The sequence below is a fragment of the Gossypium raimondii genome, chromosome 10 (assembly GCF_025698545.1).
Source record: "Gossypium raimondii isolate GPD5lz chromosome 10, ASM2569854v1, whole genome shotgun sequence".
NCBI classification, from domain to species: Eukaryota; Viridiplantae; Streptophyta; class Magnoliopsida; order Malvales; family Malvaceae; genus Gossypium; species Gossypium raimondii.
The window spans coordinates 25,289,572-25,301,440 of NC_068574.1; the positions used below are offsets into that span (position 1 = coordinate 25,289,572).

An 11,869-nucleotide genomic window follows, 5' to 3' on the forward strand; every position below is an offset into this window, starting at 1 on the left:
GAATTAAATTAAAAATATAAATACAAAAATATAGAAATACATAAAATACTAATAATATTAAAACAAAAATATATAAAAATACGAGCATTAAATTAAAAGAGGAATAAACGAAACTACCGAAAATATCTCAAAACACGAGCTTCGTCGAACGTGTTACACAAATTAAACCTTTTTTTTTCTTTTTTCCTTTTTTTCTTTCTTTTTTTTTCTTCTTTTTCTTTTCTTTTTTTCTCTCTGCTGGGCCGGCCAGTTGGGCCTGCTTCTGCTGGGCTGGTGCGTGTGGGCCTAGCCTGCTGGTGCTGGCCTGCTGGGCTACACTGGGCCTGGGCTGGTGCACAAATGGGCCTGCTGTTGGCCTGCTACCTTTTTTTTTGCTTTCTTCTTCTTTTTTTTTCCCTTTTGGGCTGCTCTTTGGGCCTGCTGAGCTGGGCTGCTGCTGGGTCGGGTTGGGTAACCGGATCGGGTCGGGTTGGAACCGGATCGGGTCGGGTCGGCCCGATTTTTTTAACAAAATTCTTTTTCTTTTTCTTTTTTCTTCTTTTTTCTTTCCCCCTTTTTTTTTTCTTGTTCCTTCTTCCTTCTTCTTCTTTTTTCTTCTCCTTCGACAGCAGCCCCTTGTGTTGCCGACGCCGCCTTGCTGCCCGGCGGTGTGACGGCCACGGTGGTGCTCCTCTTTCTCCCCTTTCTTCTATTTTTTCCTTGGTTTTTTTTTCTCTTGCTGTTTTTTTCTTTTCTTTGTTGCTTGGCTTGTTTGGGTTGTAGGTAATGGTGGTGGAGGTGTCACGGTGGCGGTGCGGCGGTGATGGTTGGAAGAGGAGGTTTTGGGTTGCTATTTTTTGAATATTTTGCTGCTGTTTTTTTTTGCTGCCAAAACCGAACCCCCCCTCTTTTCCTCTCATCTTCTTCTTTTAAATCCTTCAATTTTGTCTTCTTTCCTTTGTTTTCAGGCGGTAGGGGAGTATCATTGGCCTAGGGAGGCTGCTGGAGTAGCTGGAGGTGGGTGGAGCACGCTTGGCTGCCGACTGGCAGATTTGACATGTCCAGGAGGACCAAATTGTAAAGGTGTAAAGTTTTCGGGGTAAAAATGTAATTTTAGAAAAGTATGGGGCTAAAATGTAATTTTTAGAAATTTTAGGGGTCCGAATGTAATTTATATTTTTTGTATTTTTTTCTGATTTATTATTGTTTTATTAATATTTTTAAAACATAAAAAACAAAAAAACAAAACAAAACAATGGGCCAAAGCCCAAACAAGTCCAAAATTAAATTATTTAAAACCCAATTATCCAACCCTACATGCCCACCCATTGGGCCCAATCATTAGGCCCACATTAGGCAAGCCCAAAAAAATCATAATTTTTTAATATATATAAAATAAAATAAGATAAAATAAATAAAATAAAATAAAAACACGAAGAACGTACCGGACAAAATTCAGTGATTACATTAATTTCGTTGAAAGCTCAAAGGGTTCGTGGAGGGGCCCAAATGTCTTACTCCCACACGCATGGGAAAAGGTTTACAGATGGTGGTAAAGTGGCATTGCTCTCAGACACCTGAGGAGAGGCTTACAGAAGGTGATAAAGTGGCCCTGTTCCTAGACACATAAGAGAGGCTTAAAGAAGGTAGTAGAGTGACCTACTCCCACACGCATGGGAAAAGGTTTACAGAATGTGGTAAAGTGGTCTTGTTCCAAGACGCATAGGAGAGGCTCATAGAAGGTGGTAGAGTGACCTACTCCCACACGCATGGGGAAAGGCTTACGGAAGGTGGTAAAGTGACCCTGCTCCTTGATGCATGGTGGAGGTTTACAGAAAAAATCATTGGTCGATCGCACTACCATCGGCTCTTGCTACCTGAAATTATGTGGAGAGTGAATCATTGGTATAACATCTAAAATTATAAATATGACATAAGTGTATATGATGGACTTAATTATTCATGGAAGTCCTTCGCAGATTCCCTTTTTCTAACAATATACACTGTATAAATATACATATATACAAGGGTATAACCTCTCTTGAATATCCCTTTCGGGTTCCCTGTATCGAATATTGCAATTTAAAAAGTGGCATCAGATGGTAATCGTCCGTGGGGTGTATTATTGCAATTTGAACTGTATGAAACAGAAAGCTACAACAATAATTTTGGATGATTACAACAAAGGTTAGTCGACTAGGTGGAGCTGCAGAACACGACTCATTATTCTTTGGGTTAAATGTGAAAATACTCCCCCCATATGGCTGAGATCAGTACGTGAGGATCCACATCAAAGATATCAGCAACCATTAGTACCAAATGATCCGATAACATTATGCTAAACCTCTCAATTTATAACACCTCTAGCCAAATTCATATCAATGTAACAAGAACATGCAGATACTTTCGACCTTGTAATATGCGCCAGAACCTAACTTATAACCCCGTAGAAGAGAATCGAGTTGAGTTTAAAATAATAATAATTAAATAAGCTTACAAGTAAGATAAAGATCAAATGAAAAATCAAGAATAATAGTTCATCAGCTTCTAATATGATGCATCACAAAACACAAATGTACAGACAAGTTAATGCAATATAAGCCTCTCTATAAAAAGTGATATGACAATGATAACTTTAGCATGATAAGGTAACCATTTTGAGGTTTGCAAGCAAAACCTAATTTATACTCCTAAGTAGAGACCAAAATTATTGTAAAAAATAATATCAAGCCTATAAGGGAAACAATGATCAAATGAAGAATTAACCATGGGAACATCCTATAGCCAAAAAAAATTTCACATTATCATCTCCATTTAAAAAATAAGCAGACAAGGCAACATAAATTATGCTACTTATCGGGATTCAATTAAGTCTAAATTGAGGACAGAGATAGAGGTATTCACAAATCAAATTAGTGTTATAAGAATAAATTTTGAAATTCTACACCAATTAAATTTTATATGGAATGAGATAAAAGTAGAGATATTTTTCAATTAAACTTCTCGATCATATTCCTCAAATAAGAAAAAGTAATCATACTAAATCATTTCGAGTTTCCTTAATGAAACATCTTATTAAATTATACCTTAATATTTGCTGCACAAAATGCTTTCAATAATGGCACAAAAATGAACATTTGAAACCAGTCAAAAGATACCAACAAAGTAAATAAGTCTAAGCATGGCAGTTGCTAAAGTCAATTGCATTAGACTGTTACAACTCATATACCAACACATTATAATGCCTAAATACGATTTATGTTTTATATTTGATAAAGAATCAAATACTAATTCATATATTTTAAAATTGTCAAGAGATTTAACTCTTAATCTGTCCCTTAAAATTGATTCTCCACAATCATCCCCTCAAAAGATATACAAAACTGGAAGTATATCAATTATAAGAAAATTAAATATTCTAATATTTTAAAAATATAATTTCTATAAATACAATTATTTAGTTAATGAAATTAGATATTGTATTACATGCCAGTAAACCCCTTTCACTACACCAGAATAGGCTTTTAGCGGCACTTTTTGCGGCGTTTGGAACAAAAGCGCCACAAAAAATCGAGCATTAGCGGCGATTTATCCAAAGCGCCGCTAAAGGTAGAGCTTCAGCGGTGATTATCCGGAAGCGCCGCTAAAAATAGGAATTAGCGGCGTTTTACATAAAGCGCCACAAAAAACCTAAGACCAACGGCGTCGTTTTTGCGATTTTTTAAACCTTTAGCGGCATTTTTGTGTAAGCGCCGCTAATGCTCGAGTCTTTAGCGGCGTTTTTGTCTAGGCGCCGCTAATGCTCGAGTCTTTAGCGGCGTTTTCGTGTAGGCGCCGCTAATGCTCGGATCTTTAGCGGCGTTTTTGTCTAGGTGCCGCTAATGCTTGGATCTTTAGCGGCGTTTTTATACAAGCGCCACTAATACTCGAATCTTTAGCGGCGTTTTTAACTGAGCCCCACTAATTCTCTTGTCTTCAGCGGCGTTTGTATCTAAGCGCCGCTAATGCATTGACCTTTAGCGGCGTTTTTACCGAAGCGCCGCTAATAGTAACAAAAATCTTATAAGTTGAAATAATTAATATTTTGTTCTATTTATTATATAGTGGAACAATTTACATTTAAATTATAATTAACAAATAATATTGATTAATATAAAAGTTTTTATTAAAGAGAAGTCGATATATATAACAATGAACTATTTATAACAGTTGATTTAAATTACTACTTTACGAGAGAAAATATATTAAATTATGAATAAAATAAAATATAATAAAACTTAAATTGTTGTATTAATGTAAAGAATAAATTAAGAATAGAATTAACTTTTATAAGAGTAATAAATTTTGGTAGTATATATTGTTCGACTAATTTATACAAAATATATATATTTTAACAATTAATTATTGACTATATTTTATGATTAATATATATATTAATAAACATTTAGGAATTTTTTTATGGACGGTATTTTAAGGAGTACGGGTATAGATTTAAGGTAATTGGGATTTAAGGTTAATTTAGGGTTAGAGGTTTAAGGGTTTGAGATTTAGGGTTAATTTTAACGGTCATGCATGTTAATTAGGGTTTAATTAATTAGATTTGTTTATTATTTTTATGGTGAATATATACATTCTTATATGTAAAATAGATATTGCGAATAAATTTCAAAAATATTAAATATTATAATAGGTAGATCATGATCACTTTATGCATGTCGATTGATAATTTATAATTTGAGACTTGTTAAATGATAATTATCTTGTATATTTAAAACATTAATTAACCGCCCTAATAACCATTTGATTTTTTGATATATATATATGCATGGCTATATATATATGGTTAATTAGTAGCAATATACCGATGCAAAAATATCGATACTTAAGTTCAAAATGATAAAACTTATATTTAGATCCATACGGAAATTTTTGTCATAAAGATAATATTAATGCTAGCATATTTCAACTAATTTGTACACAACATTGTAAACTACTATATATATATATATATATATATATAATTAACTTGCATGTTTAATAGATTTTCACTATATTTTGTGATTATTAATATAAATTTAGGGAATTTTTGGGTTTGGTCGGGGTCATGATAAGGTTTCTTAAGAGGTTAATATTAGATTGATTAATTTTTACGGTAAATATATATATTTGTAAAATAAATCCAGATGATCAATAAATTTAATTAATATATATGTTAATGAAGTTTAGTATAGTTTATATTATAATTATTAATAGATATAATAGGTGCGTGGTAGTTAGATGATCATTTTATGGATGCATGTTAATTTATAATTTGAAGATTGTTAAATGATACAATTAACTAATAATATATAGTAACGTTGTATATTTAAAACATTTAACCGAAATATTTAACGGCCATTTGATATTTTTGATATATATATGGATATATATATATATATAGTTATTAACTATTTATTTTGTATATATAGGACCAAAATAATCTTGGTATAAATAAATAAACAAATAAATAAGTAGGTAATTATGTATTTTTTAAATAAATAGGTAATTAATTATTTAAATGTAAGATCCACAAAAAAAAGAGAAATTTAGTGGCGTTTCTATAGAAAAACGCCGCAAAAGGTAGCCTTTACCGGCGTTGTAGTAAAAAACGCCACAAATATTGCAATATACGACGTCGTTACGTGTTAGGGAATCAGTTTCTATTGTGACGTTTTATAGGTAAACGCCGCTAATATTCTTGATACTCTATCAGAACGGCGTCATTTCAGTTGAATGATGTACTCTATTACTGGCGTTTTTTGGGAAAACGCCGCAAATATGCAAGCCAAGATTTGTGAAAACGTCACCGTTTGTTTGTGTAATTGAAAATTTGATGTTTAGGGGTTAGGGGGATTTAGGGTTTAAGGGTTATGCTTTAGGGGTTAGGGGGTTATGGATTTGGGGTTTAGGGTTTCAACAGTTATGTTAGAGTTTAAGTTATTAGATTAATTAGTTTTATTAATTTTTATATCAAATATGTTCTTATATATTTCTAAAATATATAATAATAAATATAATATATTGAAATTATGAGTATATAGTTTAAATTTATTTATTTATCAATAAAATTAAATATTATAAATTTCAAACTTTATGCAAAAAATAAATATTATAAATGTAATATTACAAATTAAAAGTTTTACTATTAATTATTGTTTAATCAATTATAACTATTTTATGATTATTAAAGATTTAGGGATTATTTTGGATGGCGTGCTATTTTAAGGATTAGGGGGTATATATGAATTTAAGGTTTGGGATATAAGGGTTAGGGGTTTAGGGGTTACGAGTTACAGGCTAAGGGACAGTGGTTTAGAATTTAAGGTTTAGGATTTTAGGGGTCGGATAAAGGTTTTAGGTTAGTTTAGATTAATTTCTTTAAATAATGTTTTAAAAAATCAATTTAAAGTACCAATTGATATCAATTATATTAATGTTTTGTCATTTAAATATTATTTTAAATAGAATTAAGTTTAATAAGTTAAAAATAGTTTGAAATATGCATTAAAGCTTTATTAAACGGTAGCCGTTTTAGATTCTAAATTCAATTTTTAGTGGCGTTTTTGGAAACGCCATAAATATCTAAGAAATAGTGGCGTTTCCTAACAAAGCGCGGAATGGTGTCTTAAAATTTTGGCAAAACGACGTCGTTTCTTTCATCGTGTTTTAACTTATCATTTTCTCTATAAGGCATAACACAATAAACACAGAAACAAACAGCCTTCAGACAAAACGGAAGCGATAGAAACGAAAGAGAAAAAACATAGGAAAAAGGGGAGAGGAGAACTCATAAATCGGGTGAAACGAAGCAACAGCTGAGCCAATCTTGACAGGATACTATCAAAGTTGCGGAATTTCTGAGGAAAAGGTAAGCTTTTTTTCTTTTAAAACGTTGTATCTTGATTTAGGGTTTGGGTTAAGTGTAATTTGGTAAATTGGGGTTTAAATAATAAATTCAATCACCAAGCTCTGGCCTGTTTGTTGGGGAATTCGGGGAATTTGGGAATTTTTTCGTGTCTAGGGTTTGGGAAGAAGTACCGATCCTGTGTTTGCTTTCTAGTTTGTTCTTCTCATTGTTGAAGAGTTAACATTAACAGTTAACATTCAGGAGGGACATAGGCTTCTAATTTTGTAAGATGCCATAATAAATTGTGGTCGGGGTATTCTTTTGCAAATAATTTGTTATATTTTGTTAACATGTTGCTAAATCGATTATGTGTATTGAAGAAGCAAATCTGTCTTAAAAAATGTGCTCCTTATGTATGTATATATTTACGAATGATGGTGACTTGCTCTAATTTCTTTGAAATCGAAATTCATTTTGAATTGCGCTTTCTTGATGCACCAGTAAACTTCGCTGTCAACCGATAATTGCTTGGCATTCTAAGGTTAATCTTTGGGCAAATAATTTGGTTAATTGGCATTTTAACGCTGACAAGTTAAACTTTAGGTTTGGTTTATGAGAGACTGGGTTTAGGGATTAGGCCTCTTTTGGCGAAAATAAAATTACATAACTCACATGTTAAAGTTGTAGCTATTGTTCTTATGCATCGTTGGAACAGATATTGAGATTATCTGGTTGCAATATTTTGCAATGACTACCTGTTCCAGCTTCTGCTTATTGGAGATTCTGGTGTTGGAAAATCTTGTCTTCTTTTGAGATTTGCTATAAGTTTCTTGACTTACGTTTCCATTTGAAAGCAACTGTCTACATTGTAGACATCTATTTTCGTTATCATACATTCTTAGTTTCTTATATGATTGCCCTGAATGTTTATATCCATGTATGATGCTAGATTGTAATAATATTTCATTAAAAAATTGCATTGCATATAACATGTGTCTTGAGAGAGTGAAATGTGCACTTCACGAGTTTGGACATAGGCAGTTGGGGCCTCTAAATCTTGTCACTATATTTAGTTGTATATGAAGATATCAAACATGTGGAATTTTGGATATTTCCAGATGGTTATGCAGGACAAAAAGTTTGGCCTACACTTCTATGAATTTGAAGAATTTGTCTATTTATAGTGTTTCAAAACATTCATTTTCTTGGATAGCAAGATTATCATTCATGTACTGCAAAGAACAATTTTTAAAGGTTATTTTTGATTGGAGTATTATTTTTTACTCATGTTTTTAGTATATGGGTTAACAATAAACTAATTCAGTTGGTAATATTTAGCCACTTTTATGATTTATTTTTAGCAAAAGAGGAGAGTTTTTCGCTTATTTTGAACAAGCCTCATTTTTACAAGAGTTTGTTTTATTTTATGTCTAACCATTGTAATACATATATAATAAATAAGTTTTTCCTCATATTATTACTCTAGTAGCCAAACGAGGCATTATTGTGTAATGATAGCAAAAAAAGTACCAAACTTGAAAATGTTAATAATGACGACCAAAATTTTAGAAGTTTTAATAACAATAATAATATAAAGGAGAACACATATTCTTGAAAGTTTTAACAACAATAAAAAAAAAGTAATAAATTTATAAGATCTTGACATTGATTTATTTTATTTAGTTATAGAATATTTAAAAGCATAATAAAAGTTTTATTAAAATTTAAAAGCAATGGGTTTTGTTTTAGGTTTTAAATGGGTTTATATATTAAAACAATTAAGTTTTTTTTAATTTTTCAATCTGCGATTACCTTATCACCGATAATTTGCATGGTATTTATTGCTCTACATGATGTTGTTGTCAATCTCTACATGCATATGGGCACCAATTGAGCAGTAATACCCATCCCTAATTACATAACTTAGTTAATTAATATTATACATAATCGACAACTTACATAACTTACAACTTACAACTTACATTTTTTAATTATTCATAAATTACATAACATACATTAATATTATACATAAATTACATAACTTAGTTAATTAATATTATACATAAATTACATAACTTAATTTTATGTTCTTATACATAACTTACATTAATATTATACATAAATTACATAACTTAATTAATTAATATACATAAGTTACATAACTTACATTAATATGATACATAAATTACATAACTTAGTTAATTAATATTATACATAACTTACAACTTACATAACTTACATAACTTACATTTTTTTAATTATTCATAAATTACATAACTTAATTAGTTAATATACATAAATTAGATAACTTATTAATTAATTAATATTATACATAAATTACATAACTTAGTTAATTAATATTATACATAACTTACAACTTACATAACTATTACGACATACATAACTTACATAGCATAATTTGACTAATACACAACCTACATAATTCAACATAATAAATAACTTACATAATACATAACTTACGTAGCTTAGTTATACTTATTCCTAAATCCTAAACTCGTGCAATTTATTCTCAAGATTAGGCTTCAAGAAATCAGAAATGGACCGGTCTTGGATGAATTTGTCAAGGGTAGTAGCAGTTATCGAAATGGAGTACAAACTTTTCTAGATTTTGCATTTCAATATGCAAGCCAAGAGAACATGATTCTTTGCCCGTGTAAGAAGTGTGTCAACATAAACTGGCATTATCGTGAAGTTGTATACGAGCATCTAATTGTTGATGGGTTTGTTTGTGGTTATAAACAATGGTTTTTTCATGGAGAATGCCTGCCTAGTACTTCCTCTTCAAGGATGGATGTATCTTATGATAGTACTGCCTACCATCAGTCTGTTAGAGGGGATGACATGGAAGGGATGTTGCGTGAAGCATTTAATATTCAGAGTCATGGTTTACAGTCGTTCCCACCTAACTTTCTGCCATCTGATGATTGTAATCTCGGTGGAAATGCTGGTGCCCAACCCGGAAGAAGTGTACATCATGAAGAGCCGAATGGAGAAGCGGCAAAGTTCTACGCGCTACTTAATGAGATGAACGAAGAACTATATGAGGGATCGAAATTTTCAAAAATGTCATTCTGCATTCGTCTTTTCCAGTTAAAATGTTTGGGAGGGTGGACGGAACTCATTGACAATCTTTGTTAGAGTTTTTGAGAGAAATGTTTCCGTTGCAAAAATCCTCAGTCTTGCAAAGATATGAAGAAAATTATAAAAGACTTAGGTCTTGGGTACAACAAAATCCATAGTTGCCCGAATGATTGCATGTTGTATTGGGGCGATCGGAGAAACCAACAGTGCTGTCATGTATGCGGTGAATCCCGTTGGATAAATAGAAACACAGAAGATGGGAACGACGATGAAAATGATGCACAGCCAAGAAAGAAGCCGGTTAAGATTTTGCGGTATTTTCCGCTGATACCAAGGCTTCAAAGGCTTTTTATGTCGTCGAAGACAGCGAAGTCAATGACGTGGCACCATGAAGGACGAACCGATGATGGATTATTAAGGCATCCGTCAGATTCTTTGGCTTGGAAATCATTTGACAATAAATTTCCAAACTTTGCAAGCGATCCAAGGAGTGTGAGGCTTGGCCTAGCATCTGATGGATTTAATCCTTACAAGATCATGAGTACTGCATACAGTACTTGGCCAGTAGTGCTTGTTCCTTACAATCTGCCTCCGTGGATTTGCATGAAGCAATCTTCCCTTATCTTATCTATGATTATCCTTGGAGAGAAAGGGCCTGGGAATGATATCGACATTTATTTACAGCCACTTATTGAAGAGTTAAAACAATTATGGGCTGGTGTCGAGACATACGATGTGCTGAGAAAGGAGAACTTTAATTTACGTGCAGCTTTGATGTGGACCATTAATGACTTCCCTGCTTATGCCAATTTATCCGGTTGGAGTACCAAGGGTCGTTATGCGTGCCCTTGTTGTGCTGCACAAACATGTTCGCAATGGTTATACAATGGGAAGAAGTTCTCTTACATGGGGCATCGTCGGTGGTTACCGGAAAATCATAGATTTAGATTTCAGAGTTCGGCATTTGATGGTACTGAAGAGTTCAGAGAAGCTCCTTCGCAGACAAGTGGATCTGAAATCTTGTTAATGTTGGAAGGTATGAATTTCAGTTATGGGAAGATGAATCAACCGGTAAACACGCAAAGAAATAGAAGATCAAATGATGAAGCTGATGATAACTCCGATGAAGAGGATGATCCTAATGAGGCGGACTTGTGGAAGAAAAGAAGTTTTTTTTTTTGAGTTGCCTTATTGGGAGCACCACCTTTTACGACACAATCTTGATGTTATGCATATTGAGAAAAATGTCTACGAGAACATTGTCTGTACAATTTTGAATGTAGACGGAAAATCAAAAGACAATCTTCAAAGTCGACTTGATTTAGTTCGGATGGAATTGACCGATCTTCATCCGAATCCACTTAGAATGGTAAATATCGGTTGTCGCTTTCTATTTTCTCAATGTCGAAGACAGAGAAAGAAGTGTTCTGCATTGTGTTGAAGGATATAAAGGTTCCAGATGCGTATGCATCTAATATATCTCGATGTGTTAGTGTTAAAGATCGAAGACTATATTCGCTAAAATCACATGACTATTACATCTTGATGCAAGATGTACCGCCGATTGTTTCTACGATGTTGTATTTCAAGAAGGTGACGTCTTGTATAATTGAACTATCCAATATAATGAAAGCCATTTGTGGCAAAGTTTTGGATGTTCAAGAACTTCAGAAGGTACAGGATCGAGCCGCTTTAACTTTATGCAACATGGAGAAAATCTTCCCACCTTCCTTCTTCACTATTATGGTTCACTTGATAATCCATCTCCCGCATGAAACAATTCTTGGCTGACCTGTTTTCTATCGATGAATGTATCCCATAGAAAGGTGTTAATTACAATTTTTAAAATTTTCCTTCATTCACCTATGTATTTTTGGTTACAACTTTTGATAATGTTGTATA

General features: G+C 32.5%; 1 long non-coding RNA gene across 1 annotated transcript; it reads left to right on the forward strand.

The window, feature by feature from the left end:
- Positions 1-368: 368 nt before the first annotated feature.
- On the forward strand, positions 369-1,194 carry LOC128033784 (uncharacterized). The gene is made up of 2 exons (XR_008189828.1): positions 369-818; positions 948-1,194. It is a non-coding gene; the product is annotated as an uncharacterized LOC128033784 (long non-coding RNA).
- Positions 1,195-11,869: the final 10,675 nt, after the last annotated feature.